This window comes from Bactrocera dorsalis, chromosome 6, assembly GCF_023373825.1.
Source record: "Bactrocera dorsalis isolate Fly_Bdor chromosome 6, ASM2337382v1, whole genome shotgun sequence".
Classification (NCBI taxonomy): Eukaryota; Metazoa; Arthropoda; class Insecta; order Diptera; family Tephritidae; genus Bactrocera; species Bactrocera dorsalis.
In genome coordinates, this window is record NC_064308.1 from 36,642,083 (window position 1) to 36,654,148 (window position 12,066).

Below are 12,066 nucleotides of genomic sequence, written 5' to 3' on the forward strand. Positions count from 1 at the left end.
TATATGTAGTATATGTATGAATATGCATATAAATCTCGTATCTGCGTAAACTTGTTGTTATTATTATACCCTGAACAGGGTATAGTATAGAACAATATTATATTTTCCACGACGTTTTCATAACCGTAGTTCATTGTAGATACATACAAGTAACAAAAGAATCATAAGATCGTCAACAGCTGAGATCACCTAATCGAAATAGTTGATTTTTCGGCACAGAGATTTAAATAAAAGGACTTAAAAATAGTAAAGAGGTTGCAATATAGGCGCGTTACTGATCCTTTTTAGGTGTTCAGTTCAACAGGAGGCCTATTTTCACCCACAATATAATATTAAACAAAACTATTTGTAATAATTTAAACAAAAATAGATATATTCTTCAAATATTTTTAATACAATAGATAAGATTTACCAATATTTTGATACAATAAATAAAATTTTAATCAAAACTAGGTAAATTTATTCTTTATGAATTTTAGTAATCGAAATATATTTGAAAATTTAACAAAAACGTACTTAGAGTAATAAATTCTCTAGCATAACACGCCAACAAACTCTCAGCCTTTTTTAAGGCTTTTGGCCGTTTTAGTTGTAGAATATTTGCGAAACCCTATTGAAATACCTGGTCTTTGGCGCTGTGTCTCCCTCATTCTTTGGCATTCTTAATCTATTTCTGTCATTCTGTAAGATTTCACCTGCGTATGTATGGGTGAAAATGATAGGATTTGTTACTTGTTGGTTTCTATAATGTCCTAGCTGGAGTCCTGAAGCTGCTCATTTGTCAGAAACGTCAATATTAGACCACTATTGCATATAAGTATGTACATACATAGCTGCCATACAAACCGAACGATCAAAATGAAGTCCTTGTATGGAAAACTTTTTCATTTGTGATGGGTGTTACAGCTACTGTGCAATCGAAGTTAATATTTTTTCTTGGTATTTGTTTATTGCTTGGGGCAAACGAAAAACGCCAGGCTTTAAAAAAAAAAAATTATTTAATAAAATAACATAACGGTTCGCATAATTTGGGAAGCTTATTTTATTCTCACTTAAAATACGAATGCTTTAAAGATAATATTAAGAACACTTGACAAATGAATTGAACCAATGTGCCCTCTGATATGATAAAATAAATTATGGTAACTTACTGTATACATACTTATATCATCGAAGACAACATTGCAGTGGTAGCGTAAATGATCAAATAAACTGATAAAATGACGAGATAATGGAGATAATTTATATCGTGTTTAGTGGACAGGTAAAAATACAAACGCCGCAAAACTCGCAATCAAAAGCAAAGATTTAAATAATTTAAAATCAGAGCACCTCAAATTTAGTATTTATACAAGCGACTATAATCAAATTTCTTTTAGTGCAAAGGCGAATGCAATGAAATCGTTACGTGATCATTTTTAACGCTGCTAAACGTATATTTATAGCAAAAACAAACCAAACGACTTTAATTAAGTATCGCGCAAATTTTGATATCGTATCGTCTATAGTTAGCTCACGTAAGTGTTAATGCACTTTTAATCGAAATTTAAATTATTTACTGTAAAACACAGGTACATACACTTATACGTATGCAACCACTTGTAGCAATATTTTCGTTATGTTAATAAAAGATATGTGGTTAATATTAAGTTCTTAGATCGTACTATAAATATATAAAATGAGTTGTTGATCAATAATTAATTACCGCTCTTAAAATGGATGTAAGAAATTATCATTAGCTAAAGAGAAACTGTTTAAATATACTTTAAACTGTTTCAGCTAGAAATAACCGAAATTATATAAATTTAGTTGAAAAAATTATTGTTGTGTCGATTTAAATTTATAACTCCATCCTTTCGTATTGTTTTGGCGTTTCGACATACTAAAAACAGGCTACTCCGAAGTATGCCAAATATATAATCCGTAATAACAGCTCACTATATAAAGGCTGGTAATCTAACGAAGTTTTTGACTTTTGCTTTCCGAAGCAGTATTTTAAAGTTTAATTTAAGGCCGATTCTTAAATTCACGACCAAATTTATATACCAATCATTGTTAAAGGTAAAATTGTAAGAGTTCTAACTGGGCGATGACAGAACGGGATTCATGCGGTTAGACTGAACCTTTTACCACATGCCAGTTGTTTCAGCTGCATGAAAAAATATGATATGGAAAGACTAAGACAATTTGGATTAGAAAATCCAGGTGAAATACCAGAAATAAAAACAAAGCATTTGCAGATTTGTGTTAGGTTTAGGGCGATTTGCCAATGACCGATATCCACCTGCAGGAGTTTTTCATTTGGCTTCCCAAATGACTAAGTAGACACACCACCAGAAAACAATGCTGGGGGATCAGCTATCTAGCCTAACCTAACCTTGGTAATCTTGAAAAATGCCTGTACGGATTTGGGTGTTTTCGATTATTTGGTTACTTTGTATGAATTAAATATATATATATATTTGTTCTTTAAGAAAATTCAAATGTTTCCGCTTCGGTAGAAATACGCACACTCTAATACACATGTACATACTTGATAACATATTTATGGTTACGTACTTTTGTACATATAAACGTATTTCCCATTGTGTTCCTTCATATATATCTTATATACATACATATATCTGCTTAAAACTACTATTTGTGTATACTGTCATGGAAGTCCTTGAACGTCATTTCATGAATTAATCAACTGAAAAAATTCTGTAATTTTTTACTGGTAGATTAGTTAGTTAGTTTTTTTTTTTTTAATCCAAAAAAGTAAATGCACTTCTACTTAATTTTTTTATAAAACAATAAACCGTTGTCAACCCACTAACAAATATACTAAATTATAAATACATACATATTTACGTAATGACGTATCGTTCAAGATATCAGTATTGACGTCAATAATGGACAAACGTTATATGTACTTCGTACGTAACAATATCTAATATAATAATATCTGATATATTGTATATACATACGTAAATGAAGACAGCTTTCACCACATTTATGTAGGAACAACAATTAATAAGTTCTGTCAGTATCTCAAAAGAACTGAAAGCCTTAAAGGCTTATCTCTCAAAAAATTTTAAATAATCAGTTGCCAGTAAATTATTTTATTTAAGAAAAAGAAAATCATAGCAGCATTAAACAAGGTTTCGACTTGACTTGCCTTAGATTTGAAAAAAAGTTAATAGTTTAAAAAGTAATAAAGTAAGTGTGTTGACCATCACTAAACTTAGGAGATTAATAAAACGTCAATCGGATAAACAAATAGTTTTATTAACAGTTAATAGCGGCCTAATCGACGCATTTTTCTTTTTAACAAAATGGCAAAGCTCATGTTTTACAGATTTTCGAAAAATCCAAAGAATTCTTCGTTCAGCACCTAGAATTTCATATTTTCAAAAAGCTGTATACATTTTATTGAGGCCTACCAAACACAGTTTTGAGAAAAATTAAGTTTTAAATTAACGTTCCAAAGCGCCCGAGAAACCTAATCACCAAATAACTCAATTTCTATATTCTATATAAATTATACTTTAAGAAAATGCAAAAAATCGATTTTTTAAAAATTCTGATTAAACAACATGTACAGGTTTCTCTCTCAAAAATTACCAAATATCGTAACATCACTTTTCATTACTTAGCAAAAGTAGGGCATCACGATGTAAAATAGAAACTACTCACATTGAGATGTTTTAGTTACCTGATAGCAAATGCTTTCAAGTTTGTTCATATACTCAATTTCGAGTTTTATGAAGATATGAAATAACATTTTACATGATGGTGTATGTAGAAGAGATCAAAACAAATTTTTACAGTTATACGATCAAAAACTTGCTTGTGCGCACAAGCTACCTGTCAAATTGATTTAATTTTACTGCCGGGATGTAAACTACAAGCAACTTGATAATGAAAAATGTTTGCATATTTTGACCGTAATGCTAATTATCTGATATCAAACCATGAATATTCCCGACAACTGCGTGACATTTGTTTGCAAATCTATGTGATCAACCCTTTTAACTTCCACACGAGTTGAATGGAAAAATTGATATCAGGATAACATTAAGCTATGGTTTGCTCAAAAGCGGTAACGTCAAAAAGCGGCCAAATTAATATATTTATTGACGATGCATCGTTCGTAGCTGTGAACATTTGAAAGACATATTAAATATTGTAAAGTAAATACGACTTTTATACAGGGAAAACAATGAATTTCTGTAATATAGAGGTCGACGAATTATTAATTGATTTCGTCAAGCAAATTAATAATAATAAGATGACAAAAATGATATGAAAATTTGAATTTATAAATAAAGTTCAACATACATTACAGAAAAACGGTACTGCTTATGAAGGCCGTACTTTTCAAGATAGCATCCGGCAAATTACGACGTCAATTTTACACCGCCGTTTTCTGAGCAAATTATAGCAGTGAAGTTCGAAAAGTGAAAGTGTCGTAGAAGAACAATGGGAGTGTATTGCTACTGCAAGGCAAAATCTTGATCGTGTAAAGTCCTGTTAAACAATAACGAATTTTGTACGGAGCGGCCACTCTCATGAAATTGTGCTGGTAAAAAGTGGCCATGCATTAGTGATGAGCGATATTTCACTACCGGTGATTTTTTCACTGTGATTGAAAAATCGCAAATCGCAACTGCGATCACTTTTTATAAATAGCAGTTCGCTTCTATGAACTGCGATTGCGATCGCAGTTCGAAACTGTGATCGCTGCTCGAACCAGTGAATTGTGATCGCAGTTCGAAACTGTGATCGCAGTTCAAACCTGTGATTTACGATAGCAGTTCGAACCTGTGAATTACGATCACAATAGCAAATAGCAGAAAAGTAACAACTTTCTTCAGGGTATTGTATATATCGTATATGCTATTTTTCGTCATAGCCGTTTGAAGTTTTGAGTGTAACGTTCTTATAATTTTTTATAATGGCAGGAAATGTATCAAGGAAAAGAAGTGAAGTGTGATATTTGAAGTGGTAGATGAAATATAATCAAAATGGAATATTTTCATTTGTTTTAACAAAATTTTTAATTTTACTTATTGTAAAAACCAAATTTGAAAGCTTTTTGTGATTAAAACAAGAATTGTAACTAATTAATTTCAGAAAAAATGATGGAATAAAAAAATTACGGGTTTTTAATATTTTCCCAATGATTAGGAAACTCGCGTTATTAATTTGGTCTTGAAAATATTATTAGCGGGTATTCAAAACATTCTGATGGATTATGGAGTTTACAGTTTTTCTTTGAAAATATTGAAACCGATCATAACCAACATATAAATGAACTATGCAATAAGCTCTAAGTTTCTCGAGTTACAGGAACCAAAAGAGAATTTACCGCCAATAACGACAAAAGGTTCAGTCGTTCCCACGACAGTCGGGTGTACGTAAGTGGAACAGACCCGGACTTTTATTCGGCCAAACAGTGTCAAATTGGCAGAATCTGCCGCTACAACAACAACAACGACGTTTGAACGTCGACTTAGTTGCGATCGCAATAGCAATATAAAATCACAGTGATTGAAAAATAGCAATAACTGAAATCACAGTGATTTAAAAATCGCAATATCGCTCATCTCTACCATGCATGTGTCGTGCACATGTGCGTTCGATCGGTATGTGTGCGATTGCGGCTCAGTATGGGCTTGTGCGCATACCGATCCATGTTCGCGAAAATGTTAGTAATGGGCGATGTTGTGACTTTTAAGGAACACTGCCACTTGTGACTGTGACTATGTAGTAGCAGTGATTTTAAACTGTGACTGTGACTGTAATAAAAATTGTAGCAGACAAAGGCCAATAAAGTAGAACAAAATTATTTCCTTTTTTCATTTAAATACAATGTACATATTTATTATAATAAACAGAAATTAACAGAAATTAATTGTTAGAAAATCACCAAATACAAAATATATACATAAAAGATAAAAATAAATAGTGATAAAAATATTTACATTAAATGGAAAAGAAGAAGATATTATGTTTATAAATATTTTCCATTTGTATTCAAAAACAACAATATTTCAGTATTCCTTTCGCTTAATCTTGACCGACGACCACTTACAATTTGCCCCACTTTGGAAAAAATTCTCTCGCAAGGAACGGAACATAAATACTTTTTTGCTAATTCTGCCATCTTAGGGTGTCTGTATTTATTTTCAAGTCACCAATGAAATGGGACGGAACTACGGAAACCAGCCTATCTTACAAATTATGAATTTCAATAACGGCTTTTGCTTCTACGCTACTATGTGGTTTATGTTCATTAGCGTATTTATCGAAAGAACTCCATATTGATACTGATTTTTCTACATTTTCTTCTGTTCTTTCAGTCTGAAATTCTATTTCTTCCGTTTGCATTTCTATTAGATAACATTTTATAAGTTTTTTTGTGTAACGTGCTGCCGATTCATCAGTCAATGCCACTAATTTGAATCTGGGGTCGAAAAAAGTAGCTACCGTAATTGTATTGCTGTGTTTAAACTGCTAAAACGTTCCCTAATTCCATTTAAAAAAATTTCAATCACTTTTTGTATGGTGTATTTCAGTTCGCAGGTGTTTATACACATCTAATAGACCATTTGTGATTGGTATTACCAGCGAACCTGTACAATATGTTTCACCACTAATGCTTACTGTAGCATCTCTAAATGGTTTGCAAATTTTGCACAAAGCAGCAACAGTCGCCCACTCGTCGCTGGTTAATATAGGTAAATTTTTGTTCATAATTACCAAAGTACATTTCATCGCTTCCTCCAACTCCTAAAAACGCTTCAACATTGCATTGTGGAGTTCCAACTTGTTGAATTAATTTTAGAGGTTCTTTACCGCTGTTGCGCTGGTAATTTTCAAACGCTTCGTTCGTTGAAGTACTTTTCTTGAAGTGAGTAACTATTAATTTAACTTTATCAGTTACTTGTTCTACTTCAGGAATGCGCAATTCTTCTTTTGTTGTGTGAGCCATGCATCCAAAATGCTTCCAACCTAACTTATTAATTATGGCACATTTTATGTTACAAGTATTATCCGAAACAGCTAGCAATATTTTGTCGTTAATTTTCCAATCACTTACGATTTGATGTATCGCCTCACCTAAGTTTTCAGCTGGGATGTCGATAAAAGTACTGACGTTAGTCGTTAGGAGACATAATGTGCCGTTATAGCAATGAAACTAGACGTGTTGCGCGTTGTCCAACAATCAGAGGTGATGCAAAACTTTTCCCCACTTCTAATTATTTCTCGCACCTTATGTTTACATTCCTCATACAACGCAGGAATCGTTGATTTTGAAATCACATGTCTGCTAGGAATGTCATAAAATGGATTTAGTGCTGTTACAAATTCTCGAAAACCTTTGTCCTCAACTAAGGAGAGAGGTTCCAAATCCACCGTAAAGAGCTGTAATAAATTGCTTGTAATTTCACTTTTTGATTTGAGCCGCGCGACATTTAAAAGCTTAGTTTGTGTATTTAAAAGCTTAGTTTGTGTAAAAGGATTTGGTAATGCAGTCGAAGTTGATGGAATATCCTCTTTAAAAGTAACAGGCGCAATTTGCGGCGCTTACGTAATTTCCGACTGCAAAAACATTTTCACAATACCAATTTGATATAACTTCAAAATTATATTAGCATATCCAAATGAACAGTAGGATGCCTCCGTTCCATATGTTTTTTTTAATTTTATGTTAACGTTTTATATGATATTTTGGATTTACAAATATCACATTTTGCGAAAACAGCATCTACTTCTTTAAAAAATTGCCACACATAACTCGTTTTGGTTCTTTTTGATACAGACATCTTAAATTTTTATTAAGTATAAGCAAAATGATTTATAACCGTTTCGTACAAAAATTAATGTAAACGATCCGTTATTTTTTAAGAAGCACACTTCTTAAGTCGCAATAAATATAATCTCTGAAGGTTTTTTTTAATATAAGGATACTCAATAGAAACTATTTAAAGTAAACGAACACTTTTAAAAATATTTCGTTACTTATATTTACAGTACCAATATATATGTAAATAAAATTTAAGCAATTTTAAGATTAAAAGTTTTATAATTGGCTTTAGTACCGCATTGAGGTTTCTGTAATCAATTTAATTTGTACATAAGTATTACCCGTTTAAAGCTATGTAAATTAACTTATTTGATATGTCAACCAATTTTTACTTATCTAAAATTGAAGAGAATTCATAGTTTTAATGAATATGAATTCATCATATCCGCAATTTTTTATGTTACACTGTGAATGCTATTTTGCAACAGTCGCAATTTTTCATGTGATACTGTGACTGCTACTTTGTTGAAGTTTCCCATGTCATTTCTACTTTAGGAAACTTGTCACAGCTGTGCCCAGTGATATTTAACCCTAACTTGGTCACTATTTACATATGTAAATATTCGATTTTTAAAATAGCTGTTATTTTCACATTATCGGTCCTATAGAATTACGATTCGGACTCAGTGACTATTTTTTGATGTTTTTCGTGTGAACAGAAAAAAATAAAGTTAATTTACCGTAACTTTTTTCAATTTTCCCATTTTTTCTTCATAATCGGGCACTATTTACATATGTATTTTTTTATTTTTTGTTTTTGCGTTTTTAAAACAATACAATTTATTTATTTATTAAATTATGTGCTTATAAATAAGAAAAATAAGGAATGCATAAGAAATTGCAAATTTAATTTTTTATACATAGATTGTATTTTGTTTGCACTTTGCTGTGTTAGATGCAAACCGGTTTTTTGCACTGGCCACAAACTTTGCATGTTGAACGCTTCCTTTTGCCTTCTTCTTGATAGCACATATAGCAAGCACCTTTTATTTTCGAATGCCCACGATCATCTTCGTCTGGGATACAATCATAATTCCTTTCGCTATGCAATGCATGAATAGGTACACCAACAATGCACTCAATTGCACTCTTTGTTGGAAAATATGAAATGACACGAGGAATCTGGGATCTTTTCAAAATTGTTGGCATACAAAGTTGTTCTGCTAATTGCTGCAAAAACAAACGACGTCCACCTGTTTTGATGAATAGTACAAATATAAAACGTTCCTATTTACTACAAATATTATGAAAAATAATTACCATTTCGGGATACAAATTGTGATGGAAAATTTTCTGTATATATTATAAAGGTCGCAAGTGCTAAAATGTCCAGAATATTATAAAATAGAGCAAGTGGCCAACGATGTGTTTTGCGTTTTGTGGAATACTGCCGTAGCATATGATCCATTACGTCAACACCTCCTTTCGTCTCGTTGTAAAATAAAATAACATTGGGTTTTTGCTTTATACCCGAGATGGTGTCGTCACATGGCATTGTTGAAAGTAAAACAACGGCTTTGTTCTTTTTGGGAACATAGGAGCAAATTGTCTTGTTTTCTCCATATCCAAATATGCTCGAATGTTCCAACCTTTGCGGGGAGGGCTTGAACTCCGAGGGCAAGCATGCTTTGTTTTTTTTTTCATGGTTCCAACCAAAGACAATTTCCAGCTTGCAAGTGCATCTGCAAGTGGAAGACTTGTAAAGAAGTTGTCGCATGTGACATTTCTTCCAGTATTTTTGTACTGTTCAACCAACCACTCTTTCTCCTTGGTTTTTTTCTCTGTCACTGCCCGATTTACCAGTATAAATTTGACCAGTCAGAGGGTAGTATGATTTCGCATCACATACCCACCTTAGCTTTATGCCGTATTTGGCTGGCTTGGGTGGAATATACTGCGTGAACTTGGTTCGGCCTCTAAAAGGAAAGAGCTGTTCATCTACAGTTATATTTTCGCGTGGTCTATAGTTTTGGCGCAAATTGGCGTTAAGCATTTCGAAAATTTCGGAAATTGGTGCAGCTTTGTCTGTTAAAGATCGCTGCTCTCTAGTATTTTGTTGATCAAAACGAATAAATCTTAAAATTAGTTTGAAACGTTTCGCTGACATAGCTGCCCGATACAAAGGAAATGCATTTTTTTGTCAAAGTGCTTCAAGTTTCTCATTGCTGGCATTATGACTACCAATAGCTATTAGTATACCATAGAATGTGTTAAGCTCCTCTTCTGAAACATCTTCCCAAATATATTTTCTAAAGATGATGTCAAACATATTTCTGCATGCGGATAGAAAGGCCATAATAATTATAATGTTAACTTACCTTGCACTGCTAGCGCTTTCACTCGCTTCTAGTTTTTCGTTCTCAGCCTTGCCTCTTTTGTTCGTATTTCGGCAAAAAATTGTCTGTATTGTCGGATGCATTATAGCGTGAAATGTGTCAAATATGCTCATATTTTTAGTGTTTGGATTGGGACCTATAAAACGACTTTCACGGAATATGTTTTGTTGCCGAAAGCGCTGAAAATCCAGGCGGGCTTCTTTTCCATTTGGTCCCGTCTTTACAAAGAAAATAGCTTTCTTCATCAATGCTCGGCATATCTGCTGCTTCCATTTCATCATCAGACTCCAAATCATTTTCCGAGTCACCTCCGTGACCCAGATCTACTGGATGTGCCACCATTTCTGTATCAGAAGCATTGTCATTTAATTCGTTAACTTCTAATTGCACATCATCTTCATCAGGTACAGCACCCAGAGCATTGTTCGTTATCATTTCCTCATCCTCGGACTCCATTTCATTAACCAGATTTTCAAAATACTTTGTTTGCATATCATATGGAAGCCTGGGATATTTTAAACATACGTAGATACTAGCATTTAGTTATATCATAAAATACTTACCGGGACACTGATGAAGCACTCAACACTTTAAATTTACTATTATTGTTAGTTGCCATTTTCACTAAACACCTGTTGCTCAATGCATACACAATTTCAAAATGACACGCTTGAAAAGTTTAACAACCGAATTCAGTAGTACATATATATTTGCAAAAAAAAACTATTACCGTTATTCCAAATATAGAACGCAAAAAACACACAAAATTTACTCTAAAAGAGACACTTTTGTTTTGAATAAAATAGCATGTGTCCAGCAAGACAAATATTATTCTTAAAAGTTACTCTCTTTCTCTCTCTAATTATTAGATTTTTACGGAATATCAACTTCTCTCTAAAATAACATATAAAAATGTACATATTTACAAATGTAAATAGTGCCCGAAATCGTAGTAAAAAGTTGGTGTCCAAGTTAGGGTTAAGAAGCAATGACAAAATCACAGGTACTGAAATATTTGCCATCTTTAGAAAATGTTTGATTTTTTACGATCGGTGTGCACACATGTGTGTCGTGCATGGCGCTGTGTGCACACAAAATCTGTTTTCACTCGTGTCGCCGAACAGTGAAGACCGCGGACGAACAATCGCAAGTGTCAAGGGGAAGCCTGCTTTAGAGGCTTCAAAAAATCCATTATTTTGAGGGCTTTTTTGGGAGGGAAAGAAATTATTGATTCAAGCGAAATTTCTAAGCTTTATAGTTATATTTTTGAACATCTTTCACAAATTTTTTTGATACGAAATCTTTGATATTCTGCCTTTGGGAAGCAATTGCCCGTTGCATCTCGCATGTGCATTTTACGGACGGCGGGCAGGATGCAGGTCGCAATTTCTATCGGAAACATCAAATTCAGAGAGATTCTGACTTTTTAATAATTCATGTTTTAGCTAAACTAAGAAAATTCCAAAAAATAGTGTAAAATTTCACAAATTTTTTTAAAAATTCAAAAAAGTGATTTTTGAACAAAAATACATATTTTATGTTGTTTAAAAATATGTTTAAACTTTTCTTTAGTTTTTTTTTAGTTTAAATAAAAGACAATTTTATGCCAAAGATAATAAACTTTGCCCCAATTCCATTCGACGTTAAGTTTTTTTTCTAACACCCAACATTTAGTACGAATAAAAATTACTTTATAGTGGTTATTTATTATATAGAGAAACTATTTAAATCTTTTTAAAGTATATTAAAACAATTGACTTTTGAACTTTCAATACCCAATAAAAGGATTTAAGCTTTTTAGCTCTTAATCAATAAATGTTTTTAATAAATTTCCATTGAAAATAATACTATGATGCATCAAATTACAAAACGTTT

General features: G+C 32.4%; 1 protein-coding gene across 3 annotated transcripts in view; it reads left to right on the forward strand.

Annotated features, from left to right (window-relative positions):
• Positions 1-1,360: 1,360 nt before the first annotated feature.
• Positions 1,361-12,066, forward strand: part of LOC105226621 (plasma membrane calcium-transporting ATPase 3) — a 529,385-nt gene continuing 518,679 nt past the window's right edge. For 2 of the 3 annotated variants that reach the window (XM_049460155.1, XM_049460161.1), the window contains exon 1: positions 1,361-1,517. The gene's annotated coding sequence lies outside the window, so the exon portion shown is untranslated. The remainder of the gene's footprint in view (positions 1,518-12,066) is intronic. The other variant, XM_049460175.1, reaches the window with a different exon arrangement.